Source organism: Poecilia reticulata, chromosome 13 (genome assembly GCF_904066995.2).
Source record: "Poecilia reticulata chromosome 13, P_reticulata-male-v2, whole genome shotgun sequence".
In the NCBI taxonomy this organism is placed as follows: Eukaryota; Metazoa; Chordata; class Actinopteri; order Cyprinodontiformes; family Poeciliidae; genus Poecilia; species Poecilia reticulata.
Window position 1 is genome coordinate 9,760,738 of NC_088842.1, and position 24,193 is coordinate 9,784,930.

The 24,193-nt window shown below is 39.8% G+C and overlaps 1 protein-coding gene across 7 annotated transcripts in view; it reads right to left on the reverse strand.

Annotated features, from left to right (window-relative positions):
- LOC103474703 (muscleblind-like protein 1) overlaps window positions 1–17,162 on the reverse strand; it is a 76,553-nt gene extending 59,391 nt beyond the window's left edge. For 2 of the 7 annotated variants that reach the window (XM_081614181.1, XM_081614179.1), the window contains exon 1: window positions 10,551–11,194. The gene's annotated coding sequence lies outside the window, so the exon portion shown is untranslated. Of the gene's footprint in view, window positions 1–10,550; window positions 11,195–16,830 lie in introns of those variants that run through there. The other 5 variants (XM_081614186.1, XM_081614183.1, XM_081614185.1 and 2 more) reach the window with 3 other exon arrangements.
- Window positions 17,163–24,193: the final 7,031 nt, after the last annotated feature.

The following is a 24,193-nucleotide window of genomic DNA, read 5'->3' on the forward strand; positions in this document are numbered from 1 at the left end:
GAAATGTGAGATCAGAGCAGAAGCCCACAGAATATCCAGTAGCAGTCTCATGCACCGAAGCAAAAGAGAAAATAGTCCGTTCAAAATAAGTGACGGCCTTAAACAGCTGGAAAATTCTCACAAATTTCATTAGACAAACTTATCCTTGTGTCTTAGGGGTGTTGGATGTTAGTTTTTTTTTTTTCTCAAAGGAGTTCTGTTTCCTTTGGACGCTCAGAAGCTCTTGTGCAATGCGGTGCTGAAAACAGCTACGTCAAACTGCAGCCAATTCAATAAACTCGGCTCCACCTCTGTGTGTTATTAGCGGTTGTTCAACACGGAGGACTGAATGAGGTTCACTCCAAAATAGAAAATGAGAACAAAGTCATATCAGATGTGAAAAATAACTTCAGCATCGAGGGAAATATATAAATAAAGGCTCCGTCAATAAGCATCTTAGCATTTGTGAATAATGCATGTGGTCATTTCCCATAGCCAGAGGCTAAATATATTATTATACCTGCAGATCCACTAGTCGAGGTAATAAGGTGGGGTTAACGGTGAGCTCAAGGGAGATGTAGATCATATGCAACAGTAAATCCCCCATTGCCCTTAAAGTGTGCACTTTCACATGTAGAAGAATCCAGTAAAACACTAGCAACATTTTTCTCTTTAACATTTTATTTTTGATTTACTAAAATACAACCACAAACCTAAATTTAATTTACTGGAATTCGAAGTGACAGATCAACAATTGTACCACACTGTAGTGGAAAGAAACATGTGATGCGGTTTGAGGTGAAGGCACCTCCACCACCTCCAGATGTTTTGGAGTTTATCTCACAAAAATCCAAATAAAATTGTTCAACGTGATAAAATGTGACAAAGCTTAAGGGGTGTGAATGTATATATATACACCTCATTGTAAGAACAGAGTGTAACGCCATGAGTGCCACAGAGGTTTAGGTAATCCCTCAGTTGAAGAAAGTTGTCTGATCTTGAGCTCATCTGTCAACGCTAGCCTCGAGTAATTGCTGCGAACCCAAACACACACACGCAGACCCACGTGTGTCAGAGATGGAGACTAATTTCTGAATTTAAAGCATTACTTTCCAAATTTTTCTCCAGTGTTTTCGCCTGCGGTAAACAAGCCAGGGCGAAATGTAAACACATTGATACAGATTCTGTCTCCGTGTTTCCTGTTGCTGATCGTGACCTTTGCGCACGGATCAGTTTGCACACACTCACGGCAGATGACATGGCATAAATTACAGCAAAGATTTATCAAGCCCCGTCTAATAAACACTTTTCCAAGATGTAAACACTCTCGGGGTTAATCATCATTATCTCTTGTTCAAAATGTTAGAAATGCATACAATGTGAAAGCAAATATTGTAGGCAAATTTTGCTGAACCATTCACAGTTCAGTCCGAAGTTTATAGTGGATACAACAAACATGTTAGTGAAGGGGAATTGGTCAAATGAGACATCACTTTATTAACTATATACAAAAATCATATGAGCGGAGGAACGTTAACATTGCAATTCACCCTTAACTTATCAGGGAAAATGGTGGTGTGCAGAGTTGTTGAGAAGATAGATTGAGCTGAGCACTCTTGGAGGAAATAAAAAAGGTTGCTATGAATTAAAATACATGTATGTGTTAGAAAGGCCTAGTCAAAGTCCACACCTAGATCCAATTGAGATTATGTGCCAAGAATCGAAAACCGAGTTGGCACCTTAAAAGATTTACAGGTAAAATTGCAACGTAAGATTGTTTCATTAAGTATTAAATACACTACTTTCCCAATTTTTGTTTGTCCAAATTTTAAGAGAGATGGATAAGAAATTCCACATACATATTTTGTCACTTCACTTTAAGAAAGTTTAAGACCCTTGAAATCGAGATGGAATATTATGAACTCTGCATCTCTATTTTTATCTTTTCACTGCAGGACCGCAGCATCCTGACCCCACACATTGGCATCGTTTCTGCTCTATTTTTAAATTAATTCACATTGTCTGGCCAAGAAAACAGTATTTCAATTGAATGAATGTCAAGCACAAGTATAGGATAAATGTTTGGACTTTTTCAGATGGAAAACCTTTGAGCAAAAATACAAAGCCAAAAAAAAGGCTAGCGGCCATTTAATCGACCGGTAACACTGGATGTCCTGGTATCCGGTGACAATTTGATATGAAAGAAATAGAAATAATAAAAACAACAAAAAACACAGTTCTATGAAAATTAAGTTTAAACAAGTGATGTCAAATAATTAAATGAACAAAAAATAAAAACAAAAAGTTACAATAAACAGGACTTAAGTTTTTGCATTAAAGCCACGCTTTCTGTGGTTTTTGCTTGAGGTAGCTGCAAATCCTGAAATTAATGTGCACAGTTTGGCACCAATCATGTGGAATTCCACAGTTAACTGAAGCCACATTTGCCTCTTCATGCATATGAGACCAACGTGCAAAGGAAGAATGAGAGGAAAACGTAGCAAACAGAAGCCAGAGATCTGAAGAGCCTATTCACCTTGAATAACTCCCTTTGGAGAGAAAAAACAAAAACAAAAAGCCCTAACAGGAAAACAAGAAAGGTTTCGGGAAGAGGTTAAGAAAGTTTGATGATCTTTGACACAGAGAGCGAAACAGAGGCGTGACGGCGAATGAGAAGATGAATTTGATTTAAAACAAAAGATTCCCCAAGAGTCACTGCGTCAACTATCGTCTGTTTAAATGTCCTGGGAATTGGTGTGCGGCAATCAAAAGGGTTGGAAATATGATATTCCAGACATTTCCTGTCACATTTTTTTTATTATCTTGCCACATGTTGGTACATCTAAAAAAGAAATAAAAAAATTTAAAAAAAAACACACACGCACGTCAACACAAGAAAGAATATTGAACCACGAGAGAATAATTGAATTTTCGTCAGTGACGACAGAGCATCTACAGAACGTAGATGTCAGGTCACTGACACTAAACTTGCATTGCTTTGTGACATACATATGTGTGTATTGTATCTCTATGTTGTATTGCTCGTGCTATAAAAGTTGCGTGTGATTTCATGCGTTCATATGTGCATATTTTATAGGATGTTGTAAATTATTGTTTGTCAGACGTCTTTTAGGGGGGGCTGATTGCACAGCTTGATACTGATTGGCTTAGATGCCCTTTAACCTCTATGCAGACGCATTGTGTTAAAGATATCTGCAACAAAATGACAGCAGCATGTAGCTGAATTATTGCCTACTTTAAAACAGACACATAACAATGTTATCTAGGGTTGAGTTCAGATATTCATGACCTCACAGTGTCAGAGTTTAGGAGGTGGACTTTTTGAAAAAAGGAGGAGAAAACCAAAACACGAAAAAGAGAAAGTAGAGATGGAACAAGGGCAGTATATTCAGCAAAATGAGAGGCTAAAGGACGCTGACTGCAGCAGCTGGACGCTTCGTATTACATTGCATCGCCAGCTGACGAGGATATCGTCTGTAAACGACCTGCGCTGACCTTTGGGTGGGGAGAAGCATTGAGGAAAACTTAGATAGGGGAGTGGAGCCTAAGAGAGAGGTAGAACCATCAGACTGACAGTGATGGGACACAAACAAGAGGAGTTAGTGGTGAGAGACAGGGGCTGGTCTCAGTTTGAGAGGCGTAGGTAGAAAAACCAGCCCCCCTTCCAATCCACAGACGATAAAAACACACACACATATATTGTTACATGTTCAACGTCTTTTTCTCTGTATCCCTTATAGATATTGTTTTATTTCTTTCCCCATTTGGGTGGATTGTAACAGTTTTTGCTCTAGTTCCGCCCTTGGGCACAAACCAGTAGAAATAAAAGTGGAAAGCAGTAAGGAGGAGAGTGGATTCCTTATTTCAGTGGACTGCTGCTGTTTCTGTTCTACCATCTTGACACGTTTTATCACAGTTTATCTCTTTTGATTTCCCCGCCTTCCATTTTGTTTTTTTTCTGTTTTAGTTTTCTTTTCTCTATTCAGCTATTTCTTCCCATCAAAAATTGTTTCAACATCTCCCCGGTTGTATGGTGTGACATAAACAAGTTGGTGAACGTGAGCCCTCTTTGTAAAAGTACTCGTCCTCATTTTATTTACCTACACCGCCTCGCCCTTCCCTCTACCTCTCCTTCACGCTGTCTCTAGATCGTTTCTTGTTCACACAGCACCTTATGCTGCAGTATCACCATAAAGTGCTGCAAGGTCATCATCGCCACAGCAACGGAGTCAACCGCGCTCAAAGCAAGGACGAAGCGGTTAATGGTGTCAGGTCCAGCCTCATGTCATGGCCATATGGTCAGAACGGCAGAAAGACGCTGTCTTTAAACGACGCTGCGCCATCAATGCAGCCTCTGCTGAGTCTGTAGCACCAAGCTTAGATGTTGCAGCAGCAATGGGTTGAGGTTAAGGTGCAATGTTGAAATGTGTCATTTTAAAATTTAGCAGAAAAGATCACAAAATGAGCTCAGATTCTCTAAGCTATTCAAATAAATAAGTAGTTGGTTACAGACATCCACCAAAGTTACTATGATAATCATGTTCTACCATTAAAGTATGCAAAACCAATACAAATGTCTTATTAGTTAAAGACTTGATTAAATTCCTTCAGATATTGTGTTCCATCATCCTCGACCAAAACAACTATTTAAAACATTTGTCTTATACTACTTTTTATTTGGCATGAAAGGGATGATTTGGACTTCTTGAAGTTAGATTTTGGGAATTTATTGGTAATAGTTTTCCTACGTATCAACATGAGCTTGACGATTATTAAGCTCAGGTCAGATTGAACATTGTTTGTTTTCACAGACTTTAGCCATTTGTAACAACTCCAACAAAAGATATCAATGGATTATAATGCGACGTGATCAAATTTGTCTAATGCATACCATATAGTTTACAATTTTAATGAATAAAATCCATTTCGATCTCAGGCATAGTCGCAGTCAAATGTAGTTGAAAATTGTTGAAAAGTTATTTGTGCGAGAAAGCCCTGCTGATTACATTAACTTGAATTTGCAGCAATCCTTCCGTTTGAACAAGCACATATATATTTTATTTTGAATAATTCAGGTTGGCTGGTCGTTATTCTCATTTGCTGAAGTGTGTTCAGTTAATGAAAAAAAAGTTAAAAGCCTTGCTCAGCTGGCCCTTTTGAAATGGGTTAAGTTAATCACAAACAATAGACATCTTTATTCCTCCTTTCACTTTCTGAGCACATTTTTTCCTCGCTTAGACAGACAACAAAACCATCTCCTCTATATATTTCCAATTAAAATTTGGCAAAGGGCCATGATTCCGAAAAATACCTTAGACTTTAGAAGGATTTATGAGCAACACCGCAGAGCACGGACACATTACTTTTCTTCTACCAATCGATCGCATCACAAGCAAGTAAGAACGCAAAACATATCTGTCCAACCTCTTTAAAACGTGGTACTGACATTTTACATAAAATATTCTTGAAGTTATTTAATTTACTTCATCTTACTCACTAAAGTATGCCACAAAGACATATTGATTGTACAAAGTGGCGAATCTGCATGAATTTCATTAGAAACGCACCAAAAAGCATGCATGAAAGAAACCAGGGTCTTGCTGTTCAAGACCCAACCATGTGAGTAGCATGTGCACAAGTGCCCCACCATTTCTCGCGTGCTCTCTCTACGCATAGCTTTCCCTCGCTCTCACACAAACGCACACATAAACAAACTCAATCTATGCCTCGCTCCTTCGGCGATAAGACAAACAGAGGGGAGGACAGACGACAAGTGCAGCCAAGTGGCACGTGCGCAATCTGTTGTCTGCACCGTGATATCAACGCAACTGCTTAAAGAGCCCTGCGTGCAAACAGAAAGAAGGAGCATTTACGTGCGAGTTAGACAAGAGACGTACGAATGTGCGGTCTTGGTGTGTGCTGCGCAGAAAAGGTAATAAAATGATTTGCGTGCGATGCATATACGGATATTGTTGTGCAGGGGCCATATTCTGCAGAATGGCTTGTGATGCCACCGTGGTGTAATGCAGCGCCAGCGGAGGGTGTCACTGAGTTCATGGACATAAACCAAGCCACCGCCAGACTAGTCTGCTCCTCTCAGGAATAGCAATGGCCGAGGTGTGCGTGCGTGCATGTGTGTGTGTGAGTATTTGTGAGTGTTTTTTTTTTAAAAGAGTGTGGGTGGGAAGATTGAAAAAGATTGGAAAACAGCTAAAAGAAGAGGAGGATTCACAGGAGCTGAAAGACAGATCGATGGACAGACAGGCAGTCTCTCGAGAAAAGACAGTGAGTGATAGATGTCCAGGGGATATAGAAACATCGCAGGCAACAGGGAGAGAAAAAAAAAAAACGCCCACTTTAGAAAAAAAAGAACAAATCCTTCTAGTTTGATTTCACCACATCGGCATGTGGCATTTCAAGCACATAGGCCGTTATTACTCATGAAAAATTGCAAACAGCAACTCACACACACGCATTCTGTTCTGCACAGAGGCATGCAGAAAGCCCTTTTAAGGTTAGTTCTGTCACTCCTACTCTGACACTAAAGCACATGTCAACCTGGACAGACGTGCAGCCATGAATAAGGGAGAAGTGTAAACAACAAGAAGGCAGACAGTGACAGGCAGATGGACGGACAGGTAGATTGGTGCGAAGGCACAAGTGGCATGGCCTGTGAAAAAAAAAACAGAGCGGAGATATTCGGTGAATAATGAGATAGGAGCCCAAACAGACAAGGGGGAAACGGAGAGGTTTCAGAGAGAGAGGGAACATAAATCGAGATAGAAATATTTCATAAGCGATTGGGGCGATGAAAATCTCTGGCAGGGGATGGATCACTAAAAGCGAGACGATTGCTGAAAGATGCTAAACAGCTGAAATACGTTTAGCCATTAAGATCAATAAATAGAATACATTTTAGAAGATCTTTTTTTTTTTTTTAATGGTGGGAATTTTTCACATTCTGAAGTCTGGAATTTTAGATCCAATCAGGAAATACCAAAGAAGTGGATGTTCCCTGAAAGAAAACATCTCCAGCTTTCCAAAATCCCTATTTCTCTCTCTCTTTCTCACACACACACGCAAACACACGAACGGAGTGGCACAAAATCTCTTTTCTCATCATCAGAAAAGGCATCGGGCACAACGGGGGGATAATCTGTACTCTTCAGTCGTCTATGACCAGTGATTCAGTTTGACACCTTAATCTGTGGAAATCACAGAGGACTCCTCCATGGAGCCAACTGTATTTACTACAGATTACATCTTCCACTGGTGTGCATTAGTCCAGTGACAGCTTTGCAGACTGCAGGGAAAGCGGCAATCATATGCCACTGACAAACTCCTCGTGATTTTTGCCACTCAGTGAATGGCCTTGCGGGACTCCCCCCAAAACCCATCGGCGGTGTGAGTGGCTGTCAATCCGCTGCTTTAAAGCGCCATGTGAAACTCCCACTTTCAGAGACATTCTCCTAATGCGACCTTTGTCAGTGAATCATCCCTGTTTTCTTTACCCTTGATAATGGAAGAACTTAAATCAGGCCAGAAAACGCGCTCATTTAACAGCACGTGAACTAGTTTCCGTCACTCAAGCAAACGCTAAAGACAGCAGGGAATTTGTGTTGTTTTTGTTCAATGGGACAGGTAAAATGATACTAGAAGGAGGAATAAATCCGCTGTACCTCGCCGCTAACAAGTCTCTTTTTAGAATGGATGTTTTTGTTGTTAAAAGTCAACAAAAAGTTAGCTATTTACAGTATTAGTAAGGTCTTCTAAAATAAAGTCAGATGAAGCACAGATATGTGGGAAACTATCTGTGCCAAACTAACTACTATTCCAAGACATCAGTAAATAACACGGCGGCTCAAGAGAGTGTGGCAAAGTTGTCTGCTCAGTGTCTTCTTCAGATGTTTTCATGTTCGTTTCCTTCAGCAGTTCTTGGTGCAGCACCACCGCAGGCGAAAGGTGAGGGCAACGAGTTTTTCAAAGGGTTTGGTTCATTTCATACAGTGCAGTGTGAAAGTGAACCGCACTAGCTGAAAATGTAGCAAATCTTTCAGTTTTGGTCCCCAGTTGAACCGAGTCTACCGCACCGTCAAGCGTGAAAACACGCTCAGTGTCTTTTTGCTCTTGCTACCCTATACTCTAATGACCTTGTGGCTCTCTGTACCCTGATCTGCAGAGAAGAATTTTCTTTTTTTGGCCAGACAGACAGAGAGAGAGAGACAGAGAGACGCAGAATGAACCATAATGAACCCTTAAGACAAAGAATCAGACAGAAAGCTGCAGAGAGAGAGGAAGAGAGAGCAACAAAGGCGAGGATTTGTGAGAATGCAAAACTGAAACAGAGAGATGTTGAGATCAGAGGCTGAGAAGGATGTGTACACAATAACAACGGACATGGCACAGATGAAAAGCCATGTTTTGAGTGTAATGCATCGGTTCGAAAAGCACAACGTGGAACCACACAAATAAATGCTGCAAAAATAATTTGTACTTATTGTGCTTCCAGCGACGTGCATATTAGTAGGTGGACCACCCACACGTCTTCATGATTTCTTCTTTTACAAATGGAAGTTCAGTTTTCAGATTCGGTGTTTGATTTCTGTAACATCGGAGCTGCACACTTAGAAGTTCTTCCCTCACAACATAAGAATCTGTGGCTCTAAGCAATGAGGCTTTTACCTCGCCAGCCTGTTGATCCAGACCGTTCGAGTTTCAAAAGCAAGCTTAGCAACTGGCAAACAGCACTGGTATTGCATTTAGTAAATAAGATGAACCAGGCCTTTGTTTCAGTTCACATGAAAGCAAAACATCGCAGGCAACAAGATCATAGGTGGCAAAGGTGAATGAAAATATCAGCAGTTATTAAGAAATCTTAAAGATTAGATGAATAAACTGTTTATTTTTCCCCCAGAATGTCTGTCTGTTCTCTCTTCTTGCTCATGAATGAGAAAGTTCACATCTTCTTATATATATATATATATATATATATATATATATATATATATATATATATATAGAGAGAGAGAGAGAGAGAGAGAGTTTTTCATAGAACTATAAAATTTTACACAATTTCCAAAGAAAGGTTTAGAGAAAAGATTAATCAATCAAGTTCATTTGTAATAGCACATTTCAGCAACAAGACAGTTTAAAGTGCTTTACATCATATAGAAATATCACATAGTAAACAATTGTGAAAATCAGCGTCAGGCATAGCATTTCGCCAAGTGCCATCATTAAAATCAACTTTTGATTTGAGTAAATTCATTCAATAAGGGGAAAAATAACCAGTGGTAAAAAAAATTTTTGGTTTGCTTTTTCAAACGCAATTTGTCCAAACATGTTTTTGTTCCCTACTGGAAGCAATCTTATTATTTTGGAGCGGTCAAGCCAGAGTTCTGATTTGAACCTGATGAAGAATTTTTGACAAAAACTAAAGATTATTAATATCGGTTCAAGTTACCAACATTAAAATAATCGCTCAGTAAATGAAAGAAGGGCTTGGTTGATGTAAATTTTCAACAAGATGTCCGAAAAAGAAACTTGATTGCTTATCTTTTGAGAGAAACAAACTTATAGGTTGAATAAAGATAATTCAAGCAATAATTAGGAATTTTAAAACAACTGAAATAAGGACCAACCAAAATGGCAAAGAGGAAAAGAAAATCTCAGCTGCTCGGTTGCTGCAATAAAAGATAAATGTAATTTAGTTTGTTTTTTTTTCCTTTTCTACCAGAGGGGCCAACTAATGATGTCTAACAATAGATTTGTAGCACACCCGACCTCTGAACAGCATCTGGGAGGGGCCAGTTCAAAAAACAAGATACACCTTTCTAGGGCCATGATGTCCTTGCCCCACATCCTCTGCTTGTTTCTCAAGTACATAATCTGTAAAAGGCAGCTTTGTCATTTTATAACTTTACTTCCCTATTTGGAAAAACACCAAATCCTTTTTTTTTCTTGTTATTTTACATTTTTAACTGATTAATTTATGCTTCCTTGGGAGCAAATCTGCAACTTTTCTTTGGTGCTTTTGATCCCTATAGGGCTTGCTTGCATGTCAGAGTATCACAGACGGCCAGAATGACGCTAGATTTTGAATCATTTCCTGAGTGCAGCCTGAAGTCTAAGGCAGCAGTCGTCTTGCTGGTAAGTTGGAGTAATGCAGTGAAAATGAAACTGTGCTTTCTTCCATTCATTCCTCCATCCGAAAGGATTTAATACAATTTGCAACAAACGCACAAATCAAACTGTTTTCTGGAGAAACTCATGCTAATCTCTGCATATATATTTTTTTTTTGTACTGAGTTATTGTTTGTCATCTCAGGTCTTTGCCCCGTTAAAACTGCTCAAGTAAAACTAACACTGATTTTGGCTGTGAACTAATTCATTCAGACGCATCCCGTAGCATCCAGATCGCGAATAAAAGATACGACAGGACAGGATGAATAATAAAAATAAAAATAAAAAAACATAATTGACATAGAGCTTTGTTTCAAAGTAAGCACATAACCCCAGACACATAAACGCAGTAAACAGTAAAGACTTACTGCCTCTCTGCACGGACTCATCTGACTGCTGCTGAGGGGAGAACGGGAAGCGAAAACCTCATGCTTGCTTCGCGGCAGTCCTCTCTCTTTCACTCCCTCTGTTACTCGCCCCTCTCTCCTCCTTCTCTTCTTTCCCTTCGCTTTCACCCTCCCCTGCCTCTCTTCCTTCCTACCCCCTCCTCCACCTCCTCCTCCTTCTTTTCCTCCCTCCCTCACTCTCTCTCTCTCTCTCTCTCTTGGCAGAGCCTTACTGTATTCAGCAACACCAGTCTCCATATAAGGCGGCCCCGCTAAACATGTCGCACATAATTTATCCACGGCAGGCAGCAAGTTCACCTTTCACAGCTCACACTTGGACCGCATGAAAAAGGAGAGAGAGAGTGAGGGAGAGGGAGAGAGAGAGAGAGAGAGAGAGAGAGAAGGACGGAGTGTTGTTGTTGTCCAACTTCAGCCACGTTCCACAAAATTTCACACTCGGTAAAGGTGCGCGCGCAACTGTTTTGAGTGCGCGCGTGTATTAAATGCTAAGAGACCGTGAAAACGCTACCTGGAGACCAGCACGCGGCTCAGCTACCTACATCGTTTCCCCGCCTCTTTGCATCCCTGCCCGTCTTTGCAGATGCTGTGAAAAGCTGTGTCCACCTACAAACCCACTTTTTCCTTTAAAATCTGACTGACAGAAATATAATAATAATAATAATAATAATAATAATAATAATAATAATAATAAAAAGAAAGAAAAATAACCCTTCAAGAAATATGTTTTTTTAAAGAGGATTTAAACGTCTTTGTTTTGTGACTGAAACGGGAAACGGCAGCAAGAAAAGGTGAGATGAAATAAAAGTATCAACAAACGAGATCCCTGCAGAGTGCTTCCTGGTTGTGAGCATCAGCGCAACTGGCTGTGATGATGGCTCAGTTTCTGCGCTAACAAAAAAAAAAGAACCCTGCTGACCTCTCCTCCGCCTCTTTCTTTCTAACACACTCACAGAGAAACAAGAAAAAAAAACACCATCCAGACAGCAGTTGCAAAACTGATGAAAACAAAAAGCGGTGAGTTACAGAAAAAGACAGATTCGGAGGAAAAAGAACAACAACAACAACAAAAAAAGAAATAGCAACTCTTTGAGTAGTGGTTCTGGCTGGTATTTTCCTGCCTCCTCCACAGCTTCGGTCCACTCACAGGACAGCAAGAGTCACAGCTCTGTTGCCATGGCGTCTAACTCCATCAAACGCTACGTCAGGTGCGTGTGTATGTGTGCGAGCATCTGTGACCGTGCCGGCGTTTTGTTTTTTTTTTTTTTTTTTTTCCTTCTTTTTCTGCTCATCAAAGTGTGTGTGTATGTGTGTGTGTGTGTGTGTGTATACGAGCTGCATGCCGGGTGGGTGTTGCCAAGTGATTCAGAGCCACATCACCGGTTGCAGTATATCAGGTTTGTTTGGGATTTATCACCGCGCTGGCTTTTGTGTGTACGAGATTGTATGGAGAGAGTGGAAGAGTAAGGTGTTGATTGAACAGCAGCCTGCAGCCTGCTCTCAAAAGCACCTATGATGAATCTCTGCGCTGCTCAACGTGTTAATGTTTAGCTCCAGCTACTATAAATATTTATCAGCTCGCTCATAGAGCCAGAGCAACTCACCGTGGGGCCCCCGCTTGTGTGGAAATTTAGATTTTCGCCCTGCATTGTCTTGTGCCCTAAAAAGGTCCTGCGGCTGCTTTGCAGGATTATGCTGAACTTTTAACAGGTTCACAAATGTGTGTTGTTGTTGTCGTTAGTGTTTGTAGGAACGAAACAAATTCTAAAATATACACATATCTATACCAGCAATAACAGCCATAATATTCAATATTTATTATAGTTAATTTATTGTCGGTGACTGTGGAATAAAGATATCAGCGATTCATGCACATTAGAGAAGGCGCCGTGCCAACGCTACAGTATATTATAAAAACAAATTCAATAAAGTAGATTAAACCTTTAATTGTGGCTAATCACATTTAGAGCCAGCCCAAAGTATATGCAAACAAAGCAGCCGCTTGGGCTCCCCTGAGAGTGGGTAGCCTCTCGCTTCCACTATAGATGCTAAAACTTTAAATCTGTGATTAAATTTATTCAGAGCAACACGACTTTTAGACTTCAAATATTTCTGGAGAGTAAAATTGTTTCCATTTTGATACGAACTTAAAAAGAATATGCTAGTAGAAACCATGCTAAGTAGAATACAAGAGACATTTATGATGAGTCATAATTTACTGTTGATGGACTGATGGTGTTTGTAATGCACACTGTGATCGGTGGCAACTGCCAGAGCTGATGGTGTAGTCAGGGTTAAAAACAGAGTGAACACACAACTTATTTACTATTCATTTATCAAATGATGTAAGGTCGGTAAGTCGAATGTCAGTCTGATTCTGTAAACTAAATCTATCTGAACCGTCTCTTGCATATTTAAAAGCAAATCCTTTCATTTGACGTTTCCAGATTTATAAAGACATAAAACTGTTTAGTAGCCTCCTTTCAGCCAGCTGACCAGCAGTGTGCAGCAACAGGTGGTTGAAGGGTAGACGTGTGTTACTTTTCAAACGGTGGAAGAATGTGATTAAAAAAGCTGATCAGCCCCAAATTTTGTTCAACAATCAGAGTAAAAATTTCACAAGAATCAAAATTAGTTACCGTTTTTCTTTTTTGTTTAATTCTAAAGCACATCATGCAACTTCACAAATAAAATACGGTTTGATAGTAACTCAATCTCTGCTCCGCTTTTAGCAAGCCCAAAGACAAGTCTCATTTTGTTGTGTCAAGAACAACCGTTTACCTAATTTACAAAAACATAAACAAATCTTAAAGATAGATACACCAAAAAGTTTTTTAAAAAAACCCCAAAAACCTCAGCTTCACATTCAGGGCTTACATTAACGGCTTTCCCTCACTTCACCGGACAAAATGGCTTTGGCAGGAACCAGAGAGTGCTTCGCAACACTTTGCAGAATTCATTCTCCTGAGAAATATTGCTGAGTTTTAATAATACAAATTCTCATTACACCTACGCTAATTAGCATTACCTTCCACACCAAACAGCAGCACACCAACCAGAGTTTTATATCTTCTTGGAGTGGCTGTATTTGTCATTTTGCTCCCTCTAAAACAATGCAGAAAGATGCACTTTTTTTTTTATGCAACAATCGTAACGTGTAAAAAATAATGACGGTTATCTGTGGTCATGCCAACATGAATTGATACTATTTGTGCTTTAAAATGTGTAGTTAAATAATAGTACTCTCCCAGTGACAGGTTTTTAAGTCTAAAGCGAGAGACACGGTAATAAGGCGCCGAGGCACAGTGAAAGGTTTTGGACTTGCAGATAATTGCTGCAATTGCAGATAATTTAATGCGCACTAAGGTTCCCGCTCACCGCTCCGCTGATGTCTGTGTAAGAAACCGAGGACTTTCTCTCATTTACACTAGTTGGTGGCCCTCGTTCTGCTCATAGCAAAACAAAAGACATGCCCTCTTGAACATATGTCCCCTGTGTTCCACACCATTAAAGACAGGCACGAGGGGGAGGGGGGAACAAAAAAAAAAAAAAAAAGGTTTGAAAAAGAACAAAGGCAGGGCTAGTTTGGACAACGAAATCTGGTTCCATATATCATCCCCGATCCACATAAGCAAAGCCAGAGTTTGACTGAAAAGCAGAAGAAGTTCCACCGAGGGAGTTTTACAAATCGCACGGCTTGGAAAGTTCCTTCAGGGAATCCTGGTGTGATCCTGACAGCTTTTTAACATTCGCATCAGGCCAACGCTCTGTTCCTGAGTTTCTAATAATATGATCATGTAGGCTGCCTGTGTCTGCAACGTGTGCCGAAATCGAAAGTATTCTGCAGTTTTACTTCATGAGCGTAGTGGGGAATTATGGCGTCTGTCCATAGGCTAACCCCCAAGCTAAGCCCCAGCAGCAAAACGATTCAAAAACATGCTAAATTCATCTCTGCATCTTATCACTTAGAAATAATTGGCATGAATATTGTTTACCGGAGGAGTGCTGGACCGTCAAGATCGTGTTCGATCGGCCGCGTTTGCATTTCCTTAACTTTCATCAGCAGATAAGTTAACACATGCTTTCTAACAATGTTTTGTTCAGAATCATAAATGGCTTCCTTCACCATCTTTGGTAAACTGTATGTATAAAGAGGCTTGTGACATAAACAATATTTATCATTTTTTGCAGCAGCGTAACAAACAGGGAATATTCTAGAAAAATAAAAACTTTATAGTGAACAAATATTTGGTTTCCAGAACAATTCCTTTAAAAAAAACGAAAAAAAACCCCGAAAAAAACAATCTGTCTTTGAAATGAACCGGCGATCATTCACCCAATGACATGAACCCTCATATGACGATGGATGGACGGACGGACGGACGTCCGGATTTGTTCAAACTAAATCTTTGAAAAACAAGACTGAACAAAAGCCCGTGTTTACTTTGCCGCCATGCACTTTGAGGTAAATGGTGGAAGAGTTGAAAAAAATCCAAAGATAACTGGTTGTAAAATATCAGCAAATTGTTCATAGTGTGCCAACGTGGAAACTGTGAAATCAAATTTAATTCAATATCCAATGTATTTAAACTAGGAAGTGTTTTTGTTTAAAACTAAAATATTTGCCGCCAAAACAAATGGCATCCCTATGAATTCTTACAAAATAACTGAGTGTCATATCTTTACTGCAACCATTTATAGTCTTGTTTACTTGAAGTGCTAATAAGTTTAGAAGGAGTTGTATTAGGATGACTGGTTGGTTGAATATGAATACGTATTTCTGAACAACCAAGAATATAGAATCAATTGTAACATCAGAAAACATCTGGTAGCTAATTTTATCAGCTAAAAGAACTCAGACAGTGGATGGAATCTCTTCTATAGATAAAAAAATTAAATAAATAAAAAGTAGTTTCTCCATTTTGATTTGTGACAAGTGGATTTCTGCCAGTAAATTACCTAAAGAAGTTATGCTGTCTGTGCTGAACAATGAGGAAATAATTCAAAAGATTTCTTTTGGCTGATCTGAACAAGGAATGCATTCTAAAAACAGAAACATTTCTAGACACAAAGGGTTTTTGTCTATTAAAGTGCTTCCCATATGTGCATGAATCATTCTGCTGCAACATTCAAGGTGAAAATAAATCTCAGCTTCAATATGAAACCCACCGAATGCAAATCTATAAAAAAAAAAACATTCTGAATGCGAAGAGGTGTGTCACTTAAGAGAATGCTTAATTGGAGTAATTTAAGAATCATCGGTTTAATTTCTGACTAATCCCGCATTTAATTTTCTGCTGAGTCTCCTCATTACAGTGTCAAAGCACATTTTTATGGCACCGTCCCACAGGGGAGGAGACCAGAAATTTCTCATTTGGGTCCTGGAGTAATAAAAGTCAAGTGTCCCCTCCCCTAAGCTGCTGCAATCGCACTTCCCAGCCCGTCTGTGTCTCTGGCGCAACTGATACGGTCACGAGCCTCTGTGGCAGTTAAAACCACAAAATGACCCATAAAAGAAACGCCGTGGTTTTACCGATTAGCTCACGCTGGCGTGATATCTAAGCCTCCACAAAAATAAAAATAAAAAAGGTAGAGAACGCGTGTATTTTAGCAGGCGATTTAATGCTGCTTCTGTAACCCGATCTAAGCGATTCCTTATGATTTCTGACATGAAAGTAAAACTTTAAAACGTGTCACTGAATCAGACGTGCTTAACTGTTAAAAGCCAGGTTTCAGTTTCTCAGATAATTACTTTTTTTTTCACCATCACTGTTCCCCTTTGACACAGAATTCACTGTTTTCCCAAAAGTTATTCTGTGACCTGAACTGGTCTTACATCTAATGTTCACACAAAACCTACAGAGCACATTCAAATCTGAATACAGTTAAACAGTATTTGCACTAATAAAGAAAAACAAAACCTTAAAAGAGATGAAGTGACACACACACAAAAAAAAAACCCTCTGAAATATTAAATCCATGCCAAATATTTTGATTGGCCCTTCTTCCCAGGATTATTGCTTTTCAGCTAGACAGAACGGAAACCGTCTGGAGCAACAGGCAAGGAAGTTGTCAGAATCATAACATGTCAAACATTAATAACGCCGTGACATCTGTGTGGAGCTGCAGAGAGCCACTCTCCCCCTCTCACTGGGCAGTAACAGACACACACACACAAAATAAAAAAAGGATCATCTCGTATAATCGGCAGCCGTCTGCAATGGTCGCCTCAGTTTCTCCTTACCTGCTTGGTTCTCTCTCTCTCTCTCTCTCTCGGTGTGTGTGTGTGTGTTTGTGTGTGTGTTTTCTCCTGTGCTCGCTCCACGTTCGCACACGCACACAACCCCTCAAACAGGAACTGATGAATCTGCACGACTTCAGCCCTGCAGCGTGCAGTGCATTATGGGGTTTCGCTCTCTCGGTCTCTCCTCTCCTCTTTCTCTCCCTTTCTCTCTCTCTCTGTTGGCAGTGTTAGAGGGGGATGTCCTCACCTCCTGTCTGGAAAGAGGAGGGCAAACACACACACGCGGTCACACAAGCACGATGCAGAAGAAGACTTGTGAAGATGACTGCCGCGGCTTTGGTTACCATGGCAACAGCCTCCCTCCATCCCCCCCTACTCCCTCCCCTCTTCATTTTTGCTCCTCTGATGTAGTTGAGCCTCTCTTAGTTAAGAGTGTTGTTTAAATCTGGAAAGAAAGTGAAACTAAAACTTCTTTCTTTCTTTTTTTAGTCAGATAAACACTCGTCGCGCTCCTCTCCACTTGTATTTGCGCTCCGTGTTTAGAGGTAAGCTGAGCAAGAGAGAAATGACAAAAGACTTTTGTTGACACGTTGATAACCAACTGTTGCTTCTGCCTTCTCAGATAAAGAGAGGGGATTATCGCGCAAGAGGGAGCAGAGATAGCTGCAGACGCTGCGTGTTTGTGCGCATGCAGATGCATGTGTGTGTGTGTGTGTGTGTGTGCGTGTGTGTGTGTGTGTGTCTGGGTCTGTGTGTGCAATGGCTACAGGAAGTTGGGTACAGTTTCTTCCAATGGTTTATTTCCTCTTCCTCATCGCTCCTTCTAGTGTAGAAAGCCTGGATCCCTAGAAGAACAGGATGGTTGATCTTACATAGACTTAGCTCGTCTACCTTCTGACCATATATGGTCAGTACGTTTCCAGTGACTGTATGAAATTGACATTTTCGAAAATACATTTGCTTAATGGCAACACGCCAATTTTGAAAAATACCGTTTGCTCTTTTAATAAGAAAATGTTTTTTGCGGCCATTGAAATTGGCTTATTCCGCAAACACTTTTTTCGTATCACACATGATCAGCAATTGGATGAAGAAGGCGACAGAAAGTAGGCATGTTTTTCAGTGACTTATCTCGTGAACAAACGTATTCAAATTATCTTATGGAAACACTGCAATTGCAAATCCATGAGGGTTTTCTTGACATTAGTGGAATATTGGCAAATAGCTTGCGCATTTGCAATGAAAATGCTTCTACCGGCTCTCAGTGTCATCTCACCTTCTGGCTTTTGGGTTGGCTCAAGGAAAAGGAGACCCAGAGGGGGATGCATTTATTCCTTTTGGCACAAACTGTGGGTGGAAGGGTCGGAGATGCAAGAATGACACAAGAGTGAAAGAATTACACAGAAGGGAAGGAGAGCGACTAAGAGATAAAGTTGAGATATCCTCTCCCGTGTCTCCCTTGGTGACAGAGTGGGTGGGAAGCCCAGGCTGTCCTTCAGGCCTTGCAAATCACCAATACACAGCTGAACCCTACAGAGCGACTTCAAGCCTTCGACGCTCAGTCTTCCGACCCTTTTGTTTGTTTTGTTTAAAAGCTACGAGCCCACTTCCTTTCTTTCTTCCCCCGTTGAGTTTAGCAGTCTCCCACTTTTCTCCAGATGTGATCTGACCACTCAACCGGCTTTGGCTGGTTCTCTTGTTTATAACTGTAAAGACATTCGCCGTTCATAAAAACCTCACACTAAGTTTAGAAGCAAATAGGGAAAAACGTTGCATTCGCGTGGCGTTCCCTCTCTCCCAGTTGTTATGGGAACCGCCAGCAATTGGGCTCGCTTTCGATTCGTCGCCTAAATGGTTGGGACGAGAATTCAGCCAGAAGTCTTGGCGAAGTAGACATATAGGAGAGTGACTCGAGGTTGTTCAAGTTTTCCAGATAATTTGGACTTGCAGACATCTACCTAGAAAGGAAAACAAAAACCACTGCACTGTGTTGCCAGATATGTTTACTTTCCCAGTTTTCTAAGGTCAAATTTTAGTTGCGTAGTAGATGAGGCGACTTGACAAATCACTGATTTGCACATGATGCTTTTCTTCATGAAATTAGACATATGAAGTAGTTGAGTTACTAACTCAACTTGAATCATATCTTTTTCATAAACCAACAGTTTTTTTGTTTTGCTTGTTTTGGCAAGTAAATTAATGTGACTTGTTTTGAGGCCTTAAGTCAGTCTGTTAACTTCACACAGACGGCCGTTTTCCGTGTCATACCGTCACTCTGTTAAAATGAGTCATTTTTTTGTCTGTTTTTTTTTTAAAGAAAGAAGTACGAATTTTTTATTTAGAGGTTGTTTTTTTTATTTTATTTTTGGCAAAATCACTTTTGGCAAAAAAAAAAATGACATTATTTTAGGAAGGCTACAATATTAACTTTTGGTGTAGCTGTATTAAGGAATGTTAACTATGCCCTACTGAAAAGCAAAAACATAAAAATCCATAACAGGTTTCACCTAAAATGCATTTTAATGCATCATAATGTAACAACACCAGGAAAAATGTTCCCAGTTCCTACTTCAAGCTTAAGATTGATTTTTTGTTTTGTTTTCTGAGGGAGACAAAATCGGAAACAGATCAAGTAAAGCAGACGTTTTCAATCTATTTTCGCTTTCTGCAGGAAGCATAAACCAGCTGGGACTCCTGTGGTCCTTGTAATGAACGGTTGCTGAATTTGAGGGACTCTGAGCAACTTGCTCAGATTTGAAAGCCAGTATGATTAGTCTGCTCGTTGGGACTAATGGCAATAGCAGGTGTCCACAGGCTCCATGTGCCACAACTACTCATTAGGGATATTAACATTAACTACCTGCACATACATACACACACACACACGCGCGCACACACACACACACACACACAAAAAACCCCTCACTGTTCATGGAACTATTCATTAATGACATTGCAGTGGCCCTTGAGCACAACGACCATTGATTAGGCTTATGCATAATGATTGTGGTGGAACTGCTGGTGTAATTATTGCTGCCTTCTGACTTCTGTTCACATGGATTTAGATTTTTATAACTAACATGCAGTGAAGGTATATTACATCTTACTGACATGGATAGCTGCAGTAAACCTCGACCTAAACCTAGGAGCGTTGCCTGACATCTGGCAACGCTGCATATTTTTCTTTCTCATTCGGTGGTGGAAAGTTAAGGTTCAAGAAGATAACAGACTTTAGTAGAGTTAAAATAAAGAAACAAATGACGTGCAATGAGACATGTAACAGTGTAATACAGAGTTAACACTTATACTATAAATTGTTGTTAGAATCAAAGCTTCAAATGTACGTGGGACCAAAACTGACCTAATTAAAAATAAAAGCAGAAATCTTAATGTTTCTGCTTTTACTGTTTTAATTATCAAAAAATAAAAGCAGACATAAGTAAAAGTAAATATTGATGTCAGAAACAATGAAAAACATATATATATGAATTTGCAGAACTTAATATAAGTTAAATAATTCTTTCCAACTGACAGACTTTAACACTGTTGCTGAAAGTGAGCAATTTCTGAAGCAGATGTAATAGGCTGGGCTCAATTTTCTAATGTCTTTGTTGCTTTTAAATGTATTATTTTACATGTCTTTCATCGTTCAAGGCAGTTTGGTGTTGCTTCAGTAGTAAATTACTGCAAGTAAAGTGAGGCTTTGCTACATTTTTTTAGTCTACAACAGTGAATTAACTGCTTAGGAACAACTAACTATAAAGCATTTTCATGTACAGACTTGTCTAAATTAAACACTCGCACATTAAACATCATGTGGCAGTTTTCATTACAGGCTGATTAGCAACTCATTTTCTGGACAACCAGTAGCTCTCTTTAACTGAGCTAGTATAGGTCAGAGCAGCTTTTGTTCAAAAATCAACCCAGAGCTGTTAAGTCCAGCATGTGTTTAAATAGACCGCCACACAAAAACCCAGAAACACCAGAACCGGCACATCCACGTTTACAAAGAAAGTTCGCAAAGAGCAGCTCTGTTTTGAGTTGTACTTTAAAAACGAGTGCTTTATCGCAATATTGTGTTGATATAATGTCCTTGAGACTAATTTTATCAATTTGCTTGTTACTGACATGAGAGGGAAGCAAAGGTTTTTCTTCTAAGTCTCCAATTTTGACAAAGGTCTCAAAATTGGCTCTTCTTCAAACGATAGCTGAGGATTTCCTGATCTGGTCCCAGGTATTGGCTGCCTGATTGTCCTGTGTGATAATCCCTAGGTATCAGTTCCTCATACCCGCTGTTTGTCCGCTTTCGTGCGCATTTCTTGGTTTATTATTTTTCTTTTCCTAGGCTCAGAATTACAGAGTCCTGGGAAAGTTGTTGAAAAGCACAGATGTAACACCCTGCAGTAGATTTTAGGACATTCAAACTGAAATCCGACGTTTACAAAGGCAAAGAGGGGTTTTTTTTTTTTTTTTTCTTCTCAGTAAATTTTGTAAAGACATGATTAACTAGCATAGTAATGAAATATGTTACGAGCCAAATCAATAAGTCATTTCAGCCTAAGCACTTCAGACAAACCGTTCTGACTGAAAACGTCAACAGGAGCAGGACGTAAGTTCATTGAGGAGTGTAGCTGTATGTACTTACCGAACTTTATGACCGATCTTGCATAAAGCTGTATGGTTTTTTTTTATGTGACATTTGACAGAACATTGTAGGAGTTTTCTTAACCGAGTTAACCCGTGTTTAGACAGTATATTGAAGTCGCCTCGTTGAAACTGCAGCTGGAAGTAACAGGTCTCACTGGGAAAGCAAAGCCTGTAGCAGCCACAGTGAGCGAGTCAAGTGCTAAATATCCTCTACTCATGCATGTAGAACATGTGTAGCTGATGAAATATAATATTTTCTTTTACTGTATAGACATGGAATTACTGTAGAATCAGACAGAGACGCAGTGTTCCCTGTTGCTTACTCTCAGTGTTGGACCAAAACATTTTGACCTGTGCATCGCCGTTAACCACAACATACAGTAATCCAAGTTATTTGCAAGTACATATTCCCTTGTCTATATATGATGGTACAGAGGCTTACTGTCGCTCTTCTCCTGCAGAGACTCACAGCGAACAGAATGACCAAGCACCGCAGCATCAAGCTGATTTCTGTTTAACAATTCCCAACATGCAGACTTCCATCTACGCTCTCAGCATATCCCTAATAGTAATCGACAGGCCTTATGCCATCGTAGAGTTACATTAGGCCAGCCGAAATTAAATCGAGCGTCACACTCTTATTATTGCCATTGGAAAGAGGTTAAGCGCAATGAAGCTGGTTGAGCCCATGAAATCTACGAAATCGAATCATCGTCCAATAAGAGCTCCGTATGAATGTGATTTACTGATCAGCGTCTTAAGACAAGACTAGTACAAACTAACAAAAGGAAAGCAAAAGTTGCCACTTATAAATTCACGTTTCCATGTGACGAAAATAATGTTTTGGACTGTGGTAGCAAGGAGAAATGAGGGATTTTTATATGTAATGAGACATTCGGTAACCAACACCAGATGCTATCACCACGACCAGGTGTCCTTGAGATACTTTTCTTTTTCCTTCAGTTTCAACAATTATTACATGATTAATCTGAACAACCTTTTCTTTTCCTAGGGCAGAAAAAGGGCTTAATTTTACTAATTAGAGCTACCCGTTAGTCTTTTGAGGCAAAGTCAACACCAAGCTTCAATCAAAACGCAGGGATTGCTAAGAAGCTAATCTGTATTTGGAAACACGAAGAACAACTGGAGGCAAAGATACAGAGCCCCCGTCAAGGTTTGGCGTGGAAAACATTGAATCTGAACGGAATTTAAACAGAGCGAGAAGAGGCGTTAGAAGCCTGATAAACACCAGGTGAGGAAGTTTAAAGCTATTCATGTTCGAGGCCTCAAAACAACAAGTCTGGGCCAGCTTCCGAGATGAAAACAGGAACTTAGTAAAATAAGAAGCAACCAGAATAAAGGTGTTACGTTGCATTTTTTTTCTTCAATTGCTTAAGCGCAATTTTGAAAACAGAACCTGTATTTTCATAACACTTCCCCCAATTAGCAACACACTTCAAATTATTTACAAAATGGAAGACTTCAGTGAAAACTAGACAATTTCATCAAAACACCCAACACATCAATCGCACCCCAAAACGGCACAGATTTACTCTGTAAACAAACTGAATTCAATAACAAAGTTTGCAACTTTTTGATACCTGCCATTTACGCAATGCTTACTACATTGTTTCTCATCTTAAAAATTCACAATTGTTTCCTCTAAGGGGTTTTTAAATTACTGCTGAGTAAGTAACTGAGTATTGCCATCCAAAAAATGTATACCACTTAAAGCCTCAAAAAATGAATCATGCTGTATGAAGGTAAAACCCTCAGTTACCGCACGTGTTTACAAAATACTTGTCGAAAACGCTTCGCACATGAATTACCGTTGAATGCCGTAAAACGAGGGAGGTCTTGACATTTCTAATAACACAGGCCTTTCTCTGGGATGCTAACTGAATACCTCAGGCTGCCTCGGAGATCAGAGCATTGGAAAAACAAAACACACACGCACACACACATTCAACTGAAATATGGTTGCATGCATGGTAAACATAGTGGGAGTGAACAAATCTCAGCAGATTTCCCTTGGTAACTTGCTGGTGGTAAATATTTATAAGCAGGAGCTCTATCCTCATCGCAGCTAGCAGAGGAATGTGTAAATGTGTGTGAAAGTGGAAGAAAGACATGAAGAAGTAATGAATATTGACGAGAAGGCTGAACTTGAACACCTGCTGTAGGGTCAGAAAGAAAAACGATTACACTGGAACAAAAAGGAAAGAGAGAAAAACATTGGCTTCAAGTGAGAATTAAGATAGAAATGATAGAAGTTTAACCCTTCAAAGACACCCAACTCATTTGGTCACACTGCTACTAGATAATGCTGAATAATGAATAATCAGTATTTTGTTCTTTCAGCTGCGATGCATATTTTCAGGACTATAGATGAAAGTTGGAGCAAAGCCCGATTGGTAAAGTAAAAGTTTTCACTACTGGCTCAGCCCAGAGAAATCTTTATCGGTCACCTTCTCCAACCGGCCACCATTCATGAACAAGATGGTGATATATTTGAACACAGACTGATCCCCCAATCCGAAAGGACAATTGAACCTCTTTTCTGGTCGTAAACCCCCGTTCAACACACTTGGAGCTACTAAACCTCACTTTAAAGGACGCCAACAAAACCTCATTACCTGCTAAAAGGCAAAAGGTGAGACCCTGAGGTTTTTTTTTTTTAAAAACCAGACACTTCTCTCCATGACTACGCCTATGG